At 39.1% G+C, this 22,674-nt stretch overlaps 1 long non-coding RNA gene across 1 annotated transcript; it reads right to left on the bottom strand.

The window, feature by feature from the left end:
- Positions 1 to 8,380: 8,380 nt before the first annotated feature.
- On the bottom strand, positions 8,381 to 11,375 carry LOC310724695. Its single transcript, XR_014533149.1, has 3 exons — positions 11,212 to 11,375; positions 10,950 to 10,999; positions 8,381 to 8,657 (listed from the first exon to the last, which is right to left on the bottom strand). It is a non-coding gene; the product is annotated as an uncharacterized lncRNA (long non-coding RNA).
- Between the last annotated feature and the right edge of the window lie 11,299 nt (positions 11,376 to 22,674).

Here is a 22,674-nt window from a genome sequence, read left to right as displayed (position 1 = left end):
AGTGTATTCGGTTGATTCTGCTGTTGTTGGTGTTGTGGTTGTGTCCTGTGTTGAGTACACTGTGCTACTGGTCAGTTCTGTTGTCTGGGTTGTGGTAAATGGTTCAGTTGTAGCTGTGGTTCTTTCCTCAGTAGTAACTGATGCCAGAGTTGTGGTACTTGGATTTATAGTTGAAGAGTATTCGGTTGATTCTGCTGTTGTTGGTGTTGCGGTTGTGTCCTGTGTTGAGTACATTGTGCTACTGGTCAGTTCTGTTGTCTGGGTCGTGGTTAATGGTTCAGTTGTAGCTGTGGTTGTTTCCTCAGTAGTCAGTGATGCCAGAGTTGCTGTAGTTGGATTTACCGTTGAAGTGTATTCGGTTGATTCTGCTGTTGATGGTGTTGTGGTTGTGTCCTGTGTTGAGTACGTTGTGCTACCGGTCAGTTCTGTTGTCTGGGTTGGGGCTAATGTTTCAGATGTAGCTGTGGTTGTTTCCTCAATATTCACTGATGCCAAAGTTGTTGTAGTTGGATTTATAGTTGAAGAGTATTCGGTTGATTCTGCTGTTGTTGGTGTTGCGGTTGTGTCCTGTGTTGAGTACATTGTGCTACTGCTCAGTTCTGTTGTCTGGGTTGTGGCTAATGGTTCAGTTGTAGCTGTGGTTGTTTCCTCAGTAGTCAGTGATGCCAGAGTTGCTGTAGTTGGATTTACCGTTGAAGTGTATTCGGTTGATTCTGCTGTTGATGGTGTTGTGGTTGTGTCCTGTGTTGAGTACATTGTGCTACTGGTCAGTTCTGTTGTCTGGGTCGTGGTTAATGGTTCAGTTGTAGCTGTGGTTGTTTCCTCAGTAGTCACTGATGCCAGAGTTGTTGTAGTTGGATTTACAGTTGAAGTGTATTCGTTTGATTCTGCTGTTGGTGGTGTTGCAGTTGTGTCCTGTGGTGAGTACATTGTGCTACTGCTCAGTTCTGTTGTCTGGGTTGTGGCTAATGTTTCAGTTGTAGCTGTGGTTGTTTCCTCAGTAGTCACTGATGCCAGAGTTGTTGTAGTTGGATTTACCGTTGAAGTGTATTCGGTTGATTCTGCTGTTGTTGGTGTTGTGGTTGTGTCCTGTGTTGAGTACATTGTGCTACTGGTCAGTTCTGTTGTCTGGGTCGTGGTTATTGGTTCAGTTGTAGCTGTGGTTGTTTCTTTAGTAGTCACTGATGCCAGAGTTGTTGTAGTTGGATTTACCGTTGAAGTGTATTCGGTTGATTCTGCTGTTGTTGGTGTTGTGGTTCTGTCCTGTGTTGAGTACACTGTGCTACTGGTCAGTTCTGTTGTCTGGGTTGTGGTTAATGTTTCAGTTGTAGCTGTGGTTCTTTCCTCAGTAGTCACTGATGCCAGAGTTGTGGTACTTGGATTTATTGTTGAAGTGTATTCGGTTGATTCTGCTGTTGTTGGTGTTGTGGTTGTGTCCTGTGTTAAGTACACTGTGCTACTGGTCAGTTCTGTTGTCTGGGTCGTGGTTAATGGTTCAGTTATATCTGTGGTTGTTTTCCCAATAGTCACTGATTCCAGGCTTGTTGTCGTTGGATTTACAGTTGAAGTGTATTCGGGTGATTCTGCTGTTGTTGGTGTTGTGTTTGTGTCCTGTGTTAAGTACATTGTGCTACTGGTCAGTTCTGTTGTCTGGGTTGTGGTTAATGTTTCAGATGTAGCTGTGGTAGTTTCCTCAATAGTCACTGATGCCAGAGTTGTTGTAGTTGGATTTACCGTTGAAGTGTATTCGGTTGATTGTTCAGTTGTTGGTGTTGCGGTTGTGTCCTGTGTTGAGTACATTGTGCTACTGGTCAGTTCTGTTGTCTGGGTCATGGTTAATGGTTCAGTTGTAGCTGTGGGTGTTTTCTCAATAGTCACTGATTCCAGGGTTGTTGTAGTTGGATTTATAGTTGAAGTGTATTCGGGTGATTCTGCTGTTGTTGGTGTTGTGGTTGTGTCCTGTGTTGAGTACATTGTGCTACTGGTCAATTCTGTTGTCTGGGTTGTGGTCAATGTTTCAGATGTAGCTGTGGTAGTTTCCTCAATAGTCACTGATGCCAGAGTTGTTGTAGGTGGATTTATAGTTATTGTGTATTTGGTTGATTCTGCTGTTGTTGGTGTTGCGGTTGTGTCCTGTGTTGAGTACATTGTGCTACTGCTCAGTTCTGTTGTCTGGGTTGTGGCTAATGTTTCAGTTGTAGCTGTGGTTGTTTCCTCAGTAGTCACTGATGCCAGAGTTGTTGTAGTTGGATTTACCGTTGAAGTGTATTCGGTTGATTCTGCTGTTGTTGGTGTTGTGGTTGTGTCCTGTGTTGAGTACACTGTGCTACTGGTCAGTTCTGTTGTCTGGGTTGTGGTAAATGGTTCAGTTGTAGCTGTGGTTCTTTCCTCAGTAGTAACTGATGCCAGAGTTGTGGTACTTGGATTTATAGTTGAAGAGTATTCGGTTGATTCTGCTGTTGTTGGTGTTGCGGTTGTGTCCTGTGTTGAGTACATTGTGCTACTGGTCAGTTCTGTTGTCTGGGTCGTGGTTAATGGTTCAGTTGTAGCTGTGGTTGTTTCCTCAGTAGTCAGTGATGCCAGAGTTGCTGTAGTTGGATTTACCGTTGAAGTGTATTCGGTTGATTCTGCTGTTGATGGTGTTGTGGTTGTGTCCTGTGTTGAGTACGTTGTGCTACCGGTCAGTTCTGTTGTCTGGGTTGGGGCTAATGTTTCAGATGTAGCTGTGGTTGTTTCCTCAATATTCACTGATGCCAAAGTTGTTGTAGTTGGATTTATAGTTGAAGAGTATTCGGTTGATTCTGCTGTTGTTGGTGTTGCGGTTGTGTCCTGTGTTGAGTACATTGTGCTACTGCTCAGTTCTGTTGTCTGGGTTGTGGCTAATGGTTCAGTTGTAGCTGTGGTTGTTTCCTCAGTAGTCAGTGATGCCAGAGTTGCTGTAGTTGGATTTACCGTTGAAGTGTATTCGGTTGATTCTGCTGTTGATGGTGTTGTGGTTGTGTCCTGTGTTGAGTACATTGTGCTACTGGTCAGTTCTGTTGTCTGGGTCGTGGTTAATGGTTCAGTTGTAGCTGTGGTTGTTTCCTCAGTAGTCACTGATGCCAGAGTTGTTGTAGTTGGATTTACAGTTGAAGTGTATTCGGTTGATTCTGCTGTTGGTGGTGTTGCAGTTGTGTCCTGTGGTGAGTACATTGTGCTACTGCTCAGTTCTGTTGTCTGGGTTGTGGCTAATGTTTCAGTTGTAGCTGTGGTTGTTTCCTCAGTAGTCACTGATGCCAGAGTTGTTGTAGTTGGATTTACCGTTGAAGTGTATTCGGTTGATTCTGCTGTTGTTGGTGTTGTGGTTGTGTCCTGTGTTGAGTACACTGTGCTACTGGTCAGTTCTGTTGTCTGGGTTGTGGTAAATGTTTCAGTTGTAACTGTGGTTGTTTCCTCAGTAGTTACTGATGCCAGAGTTGTGGTACTTGGATTTATTGTTGAAGTGTATTCGGTTGATTCTGCTGTTGTTGGCGTAGTGGTTGTGTCCTGTGTTGAGTACATTGTGCTACTGGTCAGTTCTGTTGTCTGGGTCGTGGTTATTGGTTCAGTTGTAGCTGTGGTTGTTTCTTTAGTAGTCACTGATGCCAGAGTTGTTGTAGTTGGATTTACCGTTGAAGTGTATTCGGTTGATTCTGCTGTTGTTGGTGTTGTGGTTCTGTCCTGTGTTGAGTACACTGTGCTACTGGTCAGTTCTGTTGTCTGGGTTGTGGTTAATGTTTCAGTTGTAGCTGTGGTTCTTTCCTCAGTAGTCACTGATGCCAGAGTTGTGGTACTTGGATTTATTGTTGAAGTGTATTCGGTTGATTCTGCTGTTGTTGGTGTTGTGGTTGTGTCCTGTGTTAAGTACACTGTGCTACTGGTCAGTTCTGTTGTCTGGGTCGTGGTTAATGGTTCAGTTATATCTGTGGTTGTTTTCCCAATAGTCACTGATTCCAGGCTTGTTGTCGTTGGATTTACAGTTGAAGTGTATTCGGGTGATTCTGCTGTTGTTGGTGTTGTGTTTGTGTCCTGTGTTAAGTACATTGTGCTACTGGTCAGTTCTGTTGTCTGGGTTGTGGTTAATGTTTCAGATGTAGCTGTGGTAGTTTCCTCAATAGTCACTGATGCCAGAGTTGTTGTAGTTGGATTTACCGTTGAAGTGTATTCGGTTGATTGTTCAGTTGTTGGTGTTGCGGTTGTGTCCTGTGTTGAGTACATTGTGCTACTGGTCAGTTCTGTTGTCTGGGTCATGGTTAATGGTTCAGTTGTAGCTGTGGGTGTTTTCTCAATAGTCACTGATTCCAGGGTTGTTGTAGTTGGATTTATAGTTGAAGTGTATTCGGGTGATTCTGCTGTTGTTGGTGTTGTGGTTGTGTCCTGTGTTGAGTACATTGTGCTACTGGTCAATTCTGTTGTCTGGGTTGTGGTCAATGTTTCAGATGTAGCTGTGGTAGTTTCCTCAATAGTCACTGATGCCAGAGTTGTTGTAGGTGGATTTATAGTTATTGTGTATTTGGTTGATTCTGCTGTTGTTGGTGTTGCGGTTGTGTCCTGTGTTGAGTACATTGTGCTACTGCTCAGTTCTGTTGTCTGGGTTGTGGCTAATGTTTCAGTTGTAGCTGTGGTTGTTTCCTCAGTAGTCACTGATGCCAGAGTTGTTGTAGTTGGATTTACCGTTGAAGTGTATTCGGTTGATTCTGCTGTTGTTGGTGTTGTGGTTGTGTCCTGTGTTGAGTACACTGTGCTACTGGTCAGTTCTGTTGTCTGGGTTGTGGTAAATGGTTCAGTTGTAGCTGTGGTTCTTTCCTCAGTAGTAACTGATGCCAGAGTTGTGGTACTTGGATTTATAGTTGAAGAGTATTCGGTTGATTCTGCTGTTGTTGGTGTTGCGGTTGTGTCCTGTGTTGAGTACATTGTGCTACTGGTCAGTTCTGTTGTCTGGGTCGTGGTTAATGGTTCAGTTGTAGCTGTGGTTGTTTCCTCAGTAGTCAGTGATGCCAGAGTTGCTGTAGTTGGATTTACCGTTGAAGTGTATTCGGTTGATTCTGCTGTTGATGGTGTTGTGGTTGTGTCCTGTGTTGAGTACGTTGTGCTACCGGTCAGTTCTGTTGTCTGGGTTGGGGCTAATGTTTCAGATGTAGCTGTGGTTGTTTCCTCAATATTCACTGATGCCAAAGTTGTTGTAGTTGGATTTATAGTTGAAGAGTATTCGGTTGATTCTGCTGTTGTTGGTGTTGCGGTTGTGTCCTGTGTTGAGTACATTGTGCTACTGGTCAGTTCTGTTGTCTGGGTCGTGGTTAATGGTTCAGTTGTAGCTGTGGGTGTTTTCTCAATAGTCACTGATTCCAGGGTTGTTGTAGTTGGATTTACAGTTGAAGTGTATTCGGGTGATTCTGCTGTTGTTGGTGTTGTGGTTGTGTCCTGTGTTGAGTACATTGTGCTACTGGTCAGTTCTGTTGTCTGGGTTGTGGTAAATGTTTCAGTTGTAGCTGTGGTTGTTTCCTCAGTAGTAACTGATGCCAGAGTTGTGGTACTTGGATTTATTGTTGAAGTGTATTCGGTTGATTCTGCTGTTGTTGGCGTAGTGGTTGTGTCCTGTGTTGAGTACATTGTGCTACTGGTCAGTTCTGTTGTCTGGGTCGTGGTTAATGGTTTAGTTGTAGCTGTGGTTGTTTCCTTAGTAGTCACTGATGCCAGAGTTGTTGTAGTTGGATTTACCGTTGAAGTGTATTCGGTTGATTCTGCTGTTGTTGGTGTTGTGGTTGTGTCCTGTGTTGAGTACACTGTGCTACTGGTCAGTTCTGTTGTCTGGGTTGTGGGTAATGTTTCAGTTGTAGCTGTGGTTCTTTCCTCAGTAGTCACTGATGCCAGAGTTGTGGTACTTGGATTTATTGTTGAAGTGTGTTCGGTAGATTCTGCTGTTGTTGGCGTAGTGGTTGTGTCCTGTGTTGAGTACATTGTGCTACTGGTCAGTTCTGTTGTCTGGATCGTGGTTAATGGTTCAGTTGTAGCTGTGGTTGTTTCCTCAGTAGTCACTGATGCCAGAGTTGTTGTAGTTGGATTTACCGTTGAAGTGTATTCGGTTGATTCTGCTGTTGTTGGTGTTGTGGTTGTGTCCTGTGTTAAATACACTGTGCTACTGGTCAGTTCTGTTGTCTGGGTCGTGGTTAATGGTTCAGTTGTAGCTGTGGTTGTTTTCTCAATAGTCACTGATTCCAGGCTTGTTGTCATTGGATTTACAGTTGAAGTGTATTCGGGTGATTCTGCTGTTGTTGGTGTTGTGGTTGTGTCCTGTGTTAAGTACATTGTGCTACTGGTCAGTTCTGTTGTCTGGGTTGTGGTTAATGTTTCAGATGTAGCTGTGGTAGTTTCTTCAATAGTCACTGATGCCAGAGTTGTTGTAGTTGGATTTATAGTTATAGTGTATTCGGTTGATTCTGCTGTTGTTGGTGTTGCGGTTGTGTCCTGTGTTGAGTACATTGTGCTGCTGGTCAGTTCTGTTGTCTGGGTCGTGGTTAATGGTTCAGTTGTAGCTGTGGTTGTTTCCTCAGTAGTTACTGATGCCAGAGTTGTTGTAGTTGGATTTACAGTTGAAGTGTATTTGGTTGATTCTGCTGTTGTTGGTGTTGCAGTTGTGTCCTGTGTAGAGTACATTGTGCTACTGCTCAGTTCTGTTTTCTGGGTTGTGGCTAATGTTTCAGTTGTAGCTGTGGTTGTTTCCTCAGTAGTCACTGATGCCAGAGTTGTTGTAGTTGGATTTACCGTTGAAGTGTATTCGGTTGATTCTGCTGTTGTTGGTGTTGTGGTTGTGTCCTCTGTTGAGTACACTGTGCTACTGGTCAGTTCTGTTGTCTGGGTTGTGGTAAATGTTTCAGTTGTAGCTGTGGTTCTTTCCTCAGTAGTAACTGATGCCAGAGTTGTGGTACTTGGATTAATTGTTGAAGTGTATTCGGTTGATTCTGCTGTTGTTGGCGTAGTGGTTGTGTCCTGTGTTGAGTACATTGTGCTACTGGTCAGTTCTGTTGTCTGGGTCGTGGTTAATGGTTCAGTTGTAGCTGTGGTTGTTTCCTCAGTAGTCACTGATGCCAGAGTTGTTGTAGTTGGATTTATCGTTGAAGTGTATTCGGTTGATTCTTCTGTTGTTGGTGTTGTGGTTGTGTCCTGTGTTAAGTACACTGTGCTACTGGTCAGTTCTGTTGTCTGGGTCGTGGTTAATGGTTCAGTTGTAGCTGTGGTTGTTTTCTCAATAGTCACTGATTCCAGGCTTGTTGTAGTTGGATTTACAGTTGAAGTGTATTCGGGTGATTCTGCTGTTGTTGGTGTTGTGGTTGTGTCCTGTGTTAAGTACATTGTGCTACCGGTCAGTTCTGTTGTCTGGGTTGTGGTCAATGTTTCAAATGTAGCTGTGGTTGTTTCCTCAATAGTCACTGATGCCAGAGTTGTTGTAGTTGGATTTATAGTTGAAGTGTATTCGGTTGATTCTGCTGTTGTTGCCGTTGTGGTTGTGTCCTGTGTTGAGTACAGTGTGCTACTGGTCAGTTCTGTTGTCTGGGTTGTGGGTAATGGTTCAGTTGTAGCTGTGGTTGTTTCCTCAGTAGTCACTGATGCCAGAGTTGTTGCATTTACAGTTGAAGCGTATTCAATTGATTCTGCTGTTGTTGGTGTTGTGGGTGTGTCCTGTGTTGTGTACATTGTGCTACTGGTCAGTTCTGTTGTCTTGGTTGTGGCTAATGTTTCAGTTGTAGCTGTGGTTGTTTCCTCAGTAGTCACTGATGCCAGAGTTGTTGCATTTACAGTTGAAGCATATTCGGTTGATTCTGCTGCTGTTGGTGTTGCGGTTGTGTCCTGTGTTGAGTACATTGTGCTACTGGTCAGTTCTGTTGTCTGGGTTGTGGGTAATGGTTCAGTTGTAGCTGTGGTTGTTTCCTCAGTAGTCACTGATTCCAGAGTTGTTGTTGTTGCATTTACAGTTGAAGCATATTCGGTTGATTCTGCTGTTGTTGGTGCTGCGGTTGTGTCCTGTGTTGAGTACATTGTGCTACTGGTCAGTTCTGTTGTCTGGGTCATGGTTGCTGGTTCAGTTGTAGCTGTGGTTGTTTCCTCAATAGTCACTGATTCCAGGCTTGTTGTAGTTGCATTTACAGTTGAAGTGTATTCTGTTGATTCTGCTGTTGTTGGTGTTGTGGTTGTGTCCTGTGTTGAGTACACTGTGCTACTGGTCAGTTCTGTTGTCTTGGTTGTGGTTAATGGTTCAGTTGTAGCTGTGGTTGTTTTCTCAGTAGTCACTGATTCCAGGGTTGTTGTAGTTGGATTTACACTTAAAGTGTATTCGGTTGATTCTGCTGTTGTCGGTGGTGTGGTTGTATCCTGTGTTGAGTATTCTGTGCTTGTGGGTAGTTTTGCTTTTTCTGTTGTAGTTAATGTAGTTGTGGTTTTTTCTTCAGTATTTGTAAAATCCACAGTTGTAGACTCTGTTGTCGATATAGTTGTAGTGATCACTTCTGTTGTTGCTAGAGTTGTATCTATGGGTATTTTCTCAGTAATTGTTTGTTCTTGAGTCATACTTATGGGAGTTGGAGTATCTGCAGTAGATTCTGCTCTTGCTCCAGTTCCAGCCATAAACACCACCCATAGGCACACTGCCATAAATATAGATTTTTATTATTAAATGCATTGAAAATATATATATTTTTTACTTAATCTTTTTTTTTTCAAAACTAGTGATTATCTTCTTTTTTTTTTAGCTTCTCCCATTAGGGGTTGCCACAGAGGATCATCCATCTCCATACCCCCCTGTCCCCCTGTCCTCTACATCTGTCTCTTTCAACCCAACTACCTGCATCTCTTCCTTCACCACATCCACAAACCTCCTCCTTGTTCATCCTCTTTTCCTCCTTCCTGGTGTCTCCATCCTCAGCATTCTCCTACTGATATACCCCATGTCCCTCCTCTGCACATGTCCAAACCATCTCAATCTCACCTCCCTCACCTTGTCTCCAAAACTATGTACATGCGCTGTTCCTCTAATAAACTAATTTCTAATCCTGTCCATCGTCATCACTCCTAATGAACATCTCAACATCTTCAGCTCTGCTACCTCCAGCTCCACCTCCTGTCTTTTACTCAATGCCACTGTCTCTAATCCATACAACATCTCAGGTCTCACAACAGTCCTATAAACTTTCCCTTTCACTCTCACAGATACTCTTCTATCACAAATCACTCCTGCTATCACACTTTTCCACCCACTCCACCCTGCCTGCACTCTTTTCTTCACTTCTCTAACACACTCTCCATTACTTTGCACTGTTGACCCCAGGTACCTGAACTCCTCCACCTCCTCCACCTCTTCTCCCTAAAACCGCACCCCTCCACTGCCCTCCCTCTCATTCACACACATGTACTCTGTCTTACTCCTACTGTCTTTCATTCCCCTTCTCTCCAGTGTGTACCTCCATCTCTCCAGGCTCTTCTCCACCTTCTCCCCACTCTCACCACAAATCACAATATCATCCAAAAACATCATAGTCCACGGAAACTCCTGTCTGTTGTTCCTACTGCACACTTCACTGCCGTCACACTGTCCTCATACATGTCCTGCACCACCCTCACATACTTCTCTGACACACCAGACTTCCTCATACAATACCACAACTCCTCTCTCCACCCTGTCGTACGCTTTCTCTAAATCCACAAACACAATGCAGCTCCTTCTGACCTTCTCTATACTTCTCCATCAACATTCTTAAAGCAAATAATGTGTCTGTTGTGCTCTTCCTCAGCATGAATCCATACTGCTGCTCACAGATGGTCACCTCTTCTCTCAGCCTGGCTTCCACTACTCTTTCCCATAACTTCATGGTGTGACTGATCAACTTTATTCCCCTGTAGTTACTGCAGGTCTGCACATCTCCCTTATTCTAAAAGATCAGTACCAGCACAATTCTTCTCCATTCCTCAGACATCTTCTCACCTTCCAACAACCTGTTAAACAAGCTTGTTAAAAACTCACTTCATCTCTCCTAAACATCTCCACGCTTCTACCGGTATGTCATCTACATTTACATTTACATTTGCAGCATTTAGCGGACGCCCTTATCCAGAGTGATGCACACAAGTGCTTTTAGTCTCACAATATCATCTGGTCCAAATGACTTTTCACTCTTCATCCTCTTAATCGCTGCTCTCACTTCCTCCTTACTAATCCTATCCACTTCCTGCTTCACATCTACACACCATCCAACCTTCTCTCTCTCTTACTTTCCTCATTCATCAGCTGCTCAAAATACTCCCTCCATCTTCTCAACACACTCTCCTCACTAGTCAACACATTTCCATCTCCATCCTTTATTGCTCTAACTTGCAGTACATCCTTCCCAGCTCGGTTCCTCTGCTTGGACAATCGCTACAAATCCTTTTCTCCTTCCTCAGTGTCCAACTTCTCCTACTGCTCCTCATATGCCTTTTCCATGGCTTTCGCCACATCCCTCTTTACCTGCTGCTGCATCTCCTTGTTCTCCTGCCTACTTTTCTCATCACTCTGTCGATCCCAATTCCCAGTGATTATAATTTTGTTTCATTTTCTGACAGCTGTTACATGATGTCTATTGTATGTAACTCTGTTATTATTAGTAGTAGTATCAACATCATTATTACTAATATTGATAATAATAAATAACTAACTAATTAAAAGTCTATTATTAACTATTTAAATTGATACTATTGATTATAACCCAATAATTATTATTATTGTTATTATTATTTTATTATTATTATTATTATTATTATTATTATTATTATTATTATTATTATTTTATTATTATTATTTACTACTGTAAAACTTTGAATAATCTATTTCAACTAATACAATAATAAAAAATATATATAAAAAATAAAATACATTTTAAAAATAAGTAAATGGGTTTACTTACATATTGTGAAGTAAATGTTGCTTGTGCCATTATTTTCACAAAATGTATACCTGTAGAAATTAAATGATAGAACAAAAACAACAATAATACAAATAATAATGCATTTCAGTTTTTACAAACATACATTTTTTTTTTTGTAAAAATGATTTTTTTTTTTAATTGTAATGTATGGTGAAAGAAGGGGTGATCAAAAGCTATATTTAGAGTAAAACAATTAAGATATTTATATGAAGAGATAATTATTATAAAGATAAAACCTTACCTTGTTTTATTGTTTAGAGTCATAACATCTGTTTAAAGAAATCTGTTCTCCGTTTCTCTGAATAGTAGCCTTGATGACAAGAAGCTCTGTCCTGAAAGATGATTTACTCAAAATTCAACATGCCTTTATAAAGAGTGGTAGGTGTAACTAGGTGTAACTCATGAGGTAAGTTCCATAAGTTTCTATGCAACTCAACAGTAATGGGTGTTTCTTCATACAGAAAAAGTCAGATGAAGAATTTCATTATTTTACATTTACATTAACTTTGCAAACTTTTGCATCAACAGCACACCAACTTTTTGTATGTGTCAAAAAAAACAACCTTTTTTTTCTTGAAACGTTTCCATGAAGTATAATATGTTCCATCGCTTTGCTATTAGTTTTTTTGTATTTTTTTATTATATCCAGTGTTTGCTTTCCAGGTCTTCATTTATTGGTTTTGTGTGTTTCATTTGTTTAAATAATTTTGCACTCGCATCTACACCTTCATTCATTACCAAGCATTCTTCCATATTTTTCCATTCTACCATATTCTTCATACCTGTTCAACAAGGTAGCCCTATAAATAACAGAAAGCTCTTGGTGACATATGACTACCACAGAAGGAACTGTTTCAAGTTTGCCCCCTTGATTAGTTTGTACATTTAAACTCCCTGAGTTTGTTTGCTAACCCATCTGTCTCTACCAATCTGCTTTGTTTTGTGTTGATCTGATCTAGTTCTAGTCTGTCCCTTGAATACCTCATATTACCTGATATTCCCTGATTAGCAATATTCTTTAATAAAACACTTCAGAACAATAAAACAGACCATGCTATGTGTATTAAATAATAATAACAAATTATCTATGAAATTAAATAATATTAAAATAATAATAATAATAAAAAAAAACACTACCAGCTTCTAAAAATATCTAACTGCACACTGTTGACATCATGTCTCTAAAACTCTTTGTTGTTGTACTGCGTCAATTGTTTTTAAACGACAAGCTTCCAGTACAAATTGTAAATGATTCACGCAATACTGGAATGTTGTTAGTTTTTTCACCTAGAATTTGTCAAGGCTTTCAAACTGAGGGTGTGTCTGAGAAAATGTCCACCTACCAGATACACACACATTTTGTCTGACGTCCAAATTATATCTGTCAGTTTAAATCATATATATATATATATATATATATATATATATATATATATATATATACATATATACATACATACACACACACACACACACACACACACACACACACACACACACACACACACACACCTATTCTATTGTTATTTCTGATGGACTCTTATTACTGTTGTTATTTGTGGGTATGTTCTATTATTTGGCAATATGAGTGTAAATAAAAAAAATCTTTCAAACTTTCAATCTCACACAAATTCACACACTGACAATTCTCCATCTCTCTCACACACATTTACACCAAATATCAAGATCTATGTGTCTGTATATAGTTTTCTTTAAAAAGTTGAATGTTAAGAGAATATACCTGCTGAACCAGTGCAGGTGGGTCATTTCAGTCAAACAACCGTTACTTCACACCACGATGTTCGCAAACAAGCCTAAGGTAAAATGCGAGCTGTAGAGGGTGTGTCAGGTAGGACAAATGTCTTTGTCACACACACGTTTTCAAAACACCATACAATAATAAAATGCATTTCCTTAATTAGGCATTAAAGATATTAAATGAAAGTTATGATCAGTTGTCTTATGCTTACTTGTGTAATTAGTAGGACAAATTGCTTAGGTTATTCAATGCTATTAGAATTCTAAATGAAGAAATTTCTTTTTTCTTTTTATATTTTATTCATTATTTATTTATTGTTTGGTAACTCATTCATTTAACATTGACATCATTAACAATTCTAGCTCAAAAGTGCTAGTGTAATGTAGAACGTTAATTAAAAATATTGTTGTATTATTTTTTTTCGCTTTGATGATGCACAGTGCATATTTCAGCAAACCAGATGAGTCACTAAAGGTGAGCAATGTAAAAAAAAAAGAATACTTAACGACTGTAATGGACTTCATTTATCAAACTTTTAGTACAGTTATTGAAATATTTTAAGCGCACTCTGACCCTTCTTTGCCAATTTCACAAAAGTTGCCAGTCCCCATTAAATTGCACATTCACTGAACATTACTGTGAAAATAAGATTCATGACATGACACTTGACTTTTATAGTGCTAAATTTTTTAACTATACGTAATAAAACAATGCTATGTATATAACTGATTTGCGATAGTATAAATACAAATAAATTAAATAGTCTGTATCTGATACAAACTCCATCAAGTTAAACCTCACAAAGAACTGAAAAGAATGATGAATAGAATTGGCCCCACACACATCGTTCTCTTTAACACTTCAGGCATCAGTGCACTAATTCACACTCACTGATGCAGTGTTGAAAAAGCAGGAGAAATATGAGTTCATGATGAAGACTGATGTGTGGGATGTGGGATGATGATGACACACAGCACATTACAGAATATACATTTCAGATCTGTCACATAAAATTCTAATGAGTGATCAATGAGTGGCTTGGCAAAGAGAAGTGACCTGTGAGCCAGCTAAGTGAAGACTGTTTAATTTCTCATTAATTTGTGGATTTTTGTTGACTTTATTTTTACAGTGGAACCCGGTTATGTTGCCGGCCTAGAGGTTTGCCAGAAAGCGTGGAGATAACCGCTGATCGAGACAAACGAAAACCAATATGGCGGCAATATATTACGTGCTTGAAATTTATTGATGTACATGATGTGCATTAATAAATGAGAATGTGCATGCATGTGTTTTTGGAGGTTTTTTCTACACAACAGCGTTGCCGTGATTTGTTTGATGAAGGCATGCTATAAAAATGTACATACATGTTTGCTAACAACAAAAGGCATATGTGCACCAACTAACAGCAGAGATTTACCAGGTTACAATACAAACCACCCTCGATTTTCTAAACAAACCTTTATTATATTCTCCAACATTACAAACACAAAGATCGCTCACAAAATCACAAAAAAACGTGCGGGGTGTAGTTCGTTTTTAGAATCTACATAACCGATGAGAAAATGCTAAGACAAAGAGAGAATTTGGCGGTTCCACTTTAAAACCGTCGACTTAATAGGGTTGGCGAGTTAACCGAGGTCGAGATAAGTGGGTTCGACTGTACTATTTATATACGTTTCGTTTTTTTTATTAATTTTCTGTGTGTACCTGAACTTAAAAAAATATTTAAACTTAGTAGTTTAGTAATCCCTGTATAATATAGGAATCTATTGAAACCACCAATACCATTTAATCACTCACCTCAGAAAGGACTGTGATTAAAAGATCTTTTTTTGCTTTAGCAGATGCAGTTTTCTAGTCTATTTTTTTATTGAAATACCAGAGAACAGCCTACGGGACAAAGCAGGCCAAGCTGAAAAAGAGAGAACATCACAAACAAAGCAACAAGAACAGGATTGACTGAGTCCAGAAGAAACACCTCTGAGACATTTTCCAATATTTATGATCACTTGAAAAATAGTGGGTTCAAACAAAAAGTGCCATGTTTTCTGCTTTATCTCTGTAAAGTTGCTTTAAGAAAATGTCCATAGAAAGTGCTCTAGAAATAAACTGAATAAATAAACTGAATGTTATAACTTTAACACGTTTAGACGATCAAGAAATTAAAGGTGAATTTCTGTCATGTTTTCTTTTGTTGTTAAATATAAATGTGTTCAGTGCTGCACAAAAACAAACGGACTTGTTAAATCAATACTTTCATAGAGGAGTAGATGATAAATAGAAAACTGTGTTTATTGTTTACTGTGTCTAAAAAAAAATCACCAGAGTAATTTCAGCTGTTTTTAACATGATGTGCCAATGTAGGTTCAGCTCTTACAAATCTGTACATGCGTCAATAACAATGTCTCATGGTATTTCAATATAGCATGGGTGTGGCAGCAGACGTTCAATGACATGCCAAACAAGTTTTATATAGTTTAACAACTGCATAGAACGGAGATGATGTGACACCACTCCCAGTGACAGAAATGCTATTGAATGACCACAATGGCATGCTACAACTGCTACATACTTCTAATTATTGCTACTGCACACCCTAACTGCTTATTATTTGTCTCTTGGTGTTTTCGACAAGGCAGGTGAATATGAAAAAAAAAGAGTCATGACATGGCAGATGACTTTTATAGTACTCAATAAAAAAAAATATGTATAATAATAATAGTAATAAAAAAAAGTATATATATATATATATATATATTTAAGATGCAGTATTATGTATCTGTGTTTAGATTTCTGTATAAAAGAAGGCTAACAACTTTTAAGTTTAAAAAAGTTTAACTTTTAATTTTCAAGTTTTGTTTAGGATAAGCTGCAGTTTACCCAGCATCCTCTTCTCAGTAATTAGTTTTGGAGGGTCTAAATCTAAATAATGACTTAATGTTCAGGTTCTAATGTGTTTAATCTGCTGACAACCACTTAGCAATGTTAATGCCACTCCATGACATCATAAGATGGTACTGGAAACAACTGACTGATGGAACATGTACTACAAGTGATCCACCTGCTACATGCATATTGTTCATTATGTTCTGGAGGCCCAAGGCGTCATACATTCTTTTAATAAAGATAAAATAGTGTCATGTGAGTACGTCATCAGAGACACAACAAGAAAGTAAAAATAAATCTTAGCATTACAGGAGAAATTTTAGGATACATTTTTTTATATTATTAAAATATTATTTTAAAAAGAATTAAACATTAAAATGAAAAGACTAATCTCACTGTCTAATCAGAACCACAAAACAAACTCCCATTCTTTCTGAGAGAAACAATCATCCATCAGATTTTCCCTCAATGTCAAATAATTCAACATATAATAATTCAATTCAATTTATGTTTATTTGTTTTTCGCTTTTAACAATGAACATTGTCTCAGAGCAGCTTAACACAGATAATGTGGTGATTAAAATGAATAAGATGTTCTTTATAAGTAAGTTTGTCCCTGATGAACAAGTCGGTGGAGACAGTGGCAGGGAAAATATCACATTTACACACTTTTAATATAAACTTAATTTAATTGGATTTAAGTTTTTAATTGTAATGTATTTGTATAGCGCTTTTAACATTGAACATTGTCCCTAATCAACTTTACAAAAATAAATACATTGCAAAAATAAATGAACGTCATAAATTAGCTGTTATAAGTTTATCCATAATGAGTGAGTCAGTGTTGACAGTGGCAATGAAAAACAGGAAGAAACCTTAAGAAGAACCAGACTCTAAAGAGAATCCATAATCATCATCTGGATCTTTATGTATGTATATATAAATATAAGGAGTGTGTGTGTATGTGTTGTGTGTGTATACACACATATATACAGTACAAAGTCTGCGGTGTGCAAATGTAAACATGGAAGACATGCATCCTCCAAACAGTTTGGGTCAGTTTGTTTTCACATTTAATGTATGTATTCATAGGTAGTCTGCGTGTGTGTGTGTGTGTGTGTGTGTGTGTGTGTGTGTGTGTGTGTGTGTGTGTGTGTGTGTGTGTGTGTGAAGGATGGGGTATTTTACATTTCAGGGTCAGATGGCATTCTGTGCCTGCAGGGATAAGGAAGAGGCAGTGGATGGTTGTCATTCACAAGTCTGAATATGTGTGAGTAAAAACTGTTCTCAGATTTGATGTTCTGACTTTAGCACTCCTGTAGTGTCTGCCTCATGGTAGGAGGGTGAAAAGGGTGACAACTGTTATTGATGATGCCGAGGGCTCTGGCCTGGTAGTGGCTCTCTGATGTTTGGAAGTTCCAGAGATGGTTTGGGCAGCTCTCACCACCTGCAGAAGAGCCTTATGATATAAATATACCACATATCAAGAGAGAGAGACAGAGAGAGGGAGAGAAAGAGAGTGTGTGTGTGTGTGTGTGTGTGTGTGTGCGTGAGAGAGAGAGAGAGAGAGAGAGAGAGAGAGAGAGAGAGAGAGAGAGAGAAAGAGAGTGTGTGTGTGTGTGTGTGTGTGTGTGTGTGTGTGTGTGTGTGCGTGAGAGAGAGAGAGAGAGAGAGAGAGAGAGAGAGAGAGAGAGAGAGAGAACAAGTCATCTTGTTGAACATGAGTTCTCCACATTCTTCTGTAGTAAAGCATTAGTGTAATTACATTGTAAGAATTTTGTTTCAAACTAATAACAGGTATTTTGCTAAACAGATGTTGTTGTTAATCATGAACAGGCAACATATTACAGCCTGTTTAATAACGAAGGAACTGCATGCTTTTAACCAATCTGAAGTTCATGCATGTGCACAATGCCCTGAGGCAACACCAACATTTAAAAGCCCAGTAGCATCTCTACTTGTTGGGAATTTAAAAAAAAAGCCTATCTTCTACCACCACTCCATTACCATGTTCTACAGAAGTGCTATGAAGAATGCATCTGCAGCAGTTGTGTCCATTCTAGATTCAGTAGAATTATTCAGAATGTTATAGGACCCACTCATAGTGGAGACACACTCTCGATTTGTTGTTAACATTTGGATTAAAAATTAAAAAAATTGTCATAATTCCACAGTCTGAAGTTATTTCAGATCATTATCTCATCTCTTTTAAAATTTGCCTCAGTCATTGCATTTCTACCTCACCACGTTATCGTGTTAAACACATTCACGTCAGCTACAGCAGCACGTTTTATCAATAATCTTCCAGAAATTAGGATATTAGATAGATCTCCGTCTGACCCTGCAGAGCTCGACTGGGCCACTGAACACCTAGAATCAACATTACGTTATACCCTAGATGATGTAGCTCCCCTTAAGACCAAAATGATCAGGGAGAAAAAATCATCACAGTGAAATAATGATCATACACACACCTTAAAACAGACCACTCGAAAATTAGAACGTAAATGGCGTCAAACAAAATTACAGTATTTCAAATAGCATGGAAGGAGAATCTCCTGATTTATAGAAAATCTCTTAGTGCTGCTGATCAGCATATTTCTCCACCCTCATAGAAAATAACAAGCATAATCCTAGATTTTTATTCTGTACAGAAGCAAAATGAACAGGAAATAAAAGCACTGCACTCACATGCACACCATCAATAGGTAGTAATGATTTCATCAACTTTTTTAATAATAAAATTTAAAACATCAGAAAAATCCAGAGAATTAAAATAAATCCAATCTATTTTATAAATAACCCTGTAGACAGCAGTGTCATTATAACAGCATCAATTACAAAGTTTTACTCCTATTCAAGAGAACGACTTCATTTCATTTATTTCCTCATCAAAATCATCAACCTGCATCTCGATCCCTCGCCTACAAGTTTCTTTAAACAGATCATTCCAGAGGGAATTGAACCTGTTTTAAAATAATAAACTCTTCCATTAGCACTGGTTTTGTACCAAAATCCTTCAAACTGCAGTATCAACCCCCTAATTAAGAAACCTGACCTTCACCCTGTCAGCTGTCCAACTACAGACCAATATCAAACCTCCTCTTTATCTCCAAGATTCTAGAAAAGGTTGTAGCACAGCAGTTCTGTTTAGATCTACTGAGGAACAACATTTATGAAATGTATCAGTCAGGATTTCGGCCTCATCATAGCACAGAAACGGCGCTAGTTAAGGTGGTAAATGACTGTTATTGGCCTCTGATCAGGGTTTTGTCTCTTTACTTGTTTTGCTTGACCTCAGTGCAGCTTTTCACACCACTGATCATCATCTCCTGCTTGCTGGACTGGAGAACGTTGTTGGAATAAAGGGAACAGCTCTCTCTTGGGTCAGGTCTTATTTGACTGATCGCTATCAGTTTGTTGATGTTAATGGTGAGTTCTCCACACTCTCTGAGGTAAAGTTTGGTGTTCCTCAAGGATCTGTCTTAGGCCCACTGCTTTTCTCTTTATATCTGCTGCCTCTTGGAGAAATTATTCATAAACATGGTATTAGATTCCATTGCTATGCTGATGATCCACAGCTGTATATTTCAGCAAAGCCAGATGAGAGAGATCAGCTTAACAATGTTGAGGAGTGTGTAAAGGACATTAGACAGTAGATGCTTCATAACTTCCTTCTGCTCAACTCAGATAAGACGGAAGTACGTTTACTAGGACCACATGCAGCTAGAAGTTTCCTCTCAAGGTTTCTTCCTTGTGCCATCTCAGGGAGTTTTTCCCTGCCACAGTCACCACCGGCTTGTTCATCAGGGACAAACTTACTTATAAAGAACATATTCACTTTTAATCACCACATTATCTGTGTTAAGCTGCTCTGAGACAATGTTCATTGTTAAAAGTGAAAAACAAATGAATATAAATTGAATTGAATTATTATATGTTGAATTATTTGACATTGAGGGAAAATCTGATGGATGATTGTTTCTCTCAGAAAGAATGGGAGTTTGTTTTTATTTTAAACTCCTTGCCTGATGTAGATTTCCAATTAAATAAAAATAAGATAACAAAAATGAGATGCAGTTTATGGCGCTCTGGCCTTCTAGATTAAACAGTTTGAGCAGCTCTCATTACCTGCTGTGCTTCAAAACCAGACTGTAATGGAGCTGGTGAAGATTATTTGCACAGCTAAAGAAGCTTCCAAGTTTATTATCAAGAGTGTTGGAATAAAGTATACATTTTCCCACATTTTAAATAATCTTTCCAAAAAACATATGCCCATTTGCAAATGCGGGTACGCTGCCGTATCTAAAAAGAGAAAAGAGAGTAGATTATTGCGAATAATTAATACATATTCATGGACAAAAATACATTAAAACATAAGTCAGTGATTCTAATAGAGTATAAGCCAGCCACTGTCCTTTAAAAATGTTACTAACTAAAGTATACTATAATGACATCACATAGTACCTGACCAGAGTGTGGCACTATTTAACCAGAAGGTGGCAGCAAAATATTATATTAACACATATTGGCCCAGTCAGACTATTACATTTAATTAAGGAGGGGGGGGGGTTGTTGTGGGCACTAAACACATAAGTCATAGTCTTTCTTTAGTATGTAGATTTGCAGTAAACCTTTAATTACTACCACAGGCTTTTTTTAAACCACACCATCAACTAACGCAAAACACACCTAATTTATCTAACTTTATTGATTGAGGTTTGCTTTCGATAAACATATTTAAGTAAAATTGGATTACAGCAATTGACCTTATCATTCATATCAATCTTATAATCAAAACCATCAACTTTTGTTGTAGATCATTTACCTACACGTTTCTTCACACAGATCATTCCATTTGCATTTGCGACATCTTTTGCCAACACCTTACAGTCTCCAATCTCCTTCAGGTTGCATCTCCTGCATAGCACATAATCCACCTGTGTGCACCTTCCTCCACTCTTATACGTCACCCTATGATCCACCTTCTTCTTAAAATAAGTGTTCACCACTGCCATTTCCATCCTTTTAGCAAAATCTACCACCATCTGCCCTTCCACATTCCTCTCCTTAAGACCATCTCTACAATCATCTCCTCATCACCTCTGTTCCCTTCACCTACATGCCCATTAAAGTCTGCACCAATCACCAATCTTTCATTCCTACGTTCACCTTCTACCACTTCATCTAACTCACTCCAGAATCTTTCCTTCTCCTCCATCTCACAACCCACTTGTGGAGCATAAACACTGATGACATTTATCATCACCTCTTCAACTTTCAGCTTCACGATCATCACCCTATCAGAAACTCTCTTCACCTCCACCACACTCTTACTGTACTCTTCCTTCAGAATCCCCCCTACACCATTTCTCTTTCCATCCACACCATGATAGTGTCAGTCAGTCACTTCCGTGGTTGCCACTTTCGCTTCAGGTTTGGCTCCATCTTGCAGTCAGCAGCGCCAGAACGGCCTCCATCTTTCTTCAGTATAAATAGATCTTGTGGGTTCCACTCACTATTTTGTGATGGTTGGTCATTATTGCATTATTCACAGTGGTTCAGTCAATGTTCAGGAGTTTTACTGTGACAATGCAGGCGATTTATCATATGTATTTAAGTACAGTTTCGGATCAGCATTTGCAGATGAAAACATAAACCAAAAGGTACCATTGGTATACCAGTGGTTTACTTTCTTATTAATGTAACTATAGCTGTTGACTCATTGAATTAATGTGCATTTTTGTCACATTATAATATCATTTTCCCGTTAAGCAGTACGGGAGGTGTAATGTACTGAATACCTTAAATAGGTAAGGAAAAAAAAAAGGTAAAAGCTATATATGTCTACATTTCTAAAAGTTATAAACAGCTCTAAAATGCAGGAAAAGGAAATTATGGATGACTTGATGTAATGATGAAAACAAAAAAAGATTTTCAATTAACTCTCAGCATTATCACTGATCTCACATCCTGTGACATAGTTTCCTGTGTTTGACTTGTTTGTTGCGAGTTCCGTGTTTGTATTTTATTCAGCATTTTCATACTTTAAACTTCACAGTTTTTTAAAATCTGAACCTAAACAATAGATTTTTGTCTTCCTGACTTGTGCCTGTAGCTCGTTAACCGACTAACACTAGTGTTGATTACATTTATTGCCTCACACTTTATCTTACATCTACTCACTATTATAAGCACTATGTCGGTTGTGTGTCTGCCTTTGAGCACAGGTGAGGACTCGTTCCAGCTGCACACAGTGGAGTTGGAGCTGGAGGCTGTGGAGAAACAGATCCACGACCGTCATGGAAAGCATGCCTAGCTGCTAGAGTGGAAAGCTGCACTAAAAACATCCAACTCAACTCAACTCCTTGTGTTTCCGTGCCCAGGCCCAGGGCACCTAGAACGTGGCCTGACCATCTCTTGGATGTTGCATACCATCTGACTGGTAAGACATCATGCAATTTACAACTATGTTAACATTTGTACAACAAACCAAATAGTTACAAGTACATACATGGCCCACTTTGTAAAAACCGTGTCTATTCATAGAATAGAAGAGCCTTTATTTATCACACATACATTACAGCTCAGTGAAATTTGTTCTTTGCATATCGCAGCTTGTTTGGAAGCTGGAGTCTGAGCGCAGGGTTGGCCATGATACGCTGCCCCTGGAGCACAGAGGGTTAAGGACCTTGCTCAAGGGCTCAAGATAGTCAGCTTGGCGATACCAGGGTTGTGATGTGTATTTGTCCCTGATGAGCAGCCATGGTGTGGTGAAGGAAAAACTCTCTAAGATGTTAGGAGGAAGAAATATTGAGAGGAACCAGACTCAAAAGCAGAACCTCATCCTCATTTGGGTGACATCAAGAGTTTGATTATAGTCTTTAAACACTACAGAACACTGGAGAGTGAGAACTAACATGAGCACTGGAGTGTGTGATTATGACTGATGATCTTTCTACAGTCTTATACAGTCATTTGAGATCATGGAACCAGGAGCTACTGAGCAACTCATAAAATAGTTTAACAATTTATAGTGCCCTTTAGAGATTATTATTC

This window comes from Silurus aristotelis, assembly GCF_946808225.1.
Source record: "Silurus aristotelis genome assembly, chromosome: 4".
Taxonomy (NCBI): domain Eukaryota; kingdom Metazoa; phylum Chordata; class Actinopteri; order Siluriformes; family Siluridae; genus Silurus; species Silurus aristotelis.
Note: the sequence above shows the minus strand (reverse complement) of the source record. Positions and strands in the feature narration are given on the sequence as shown.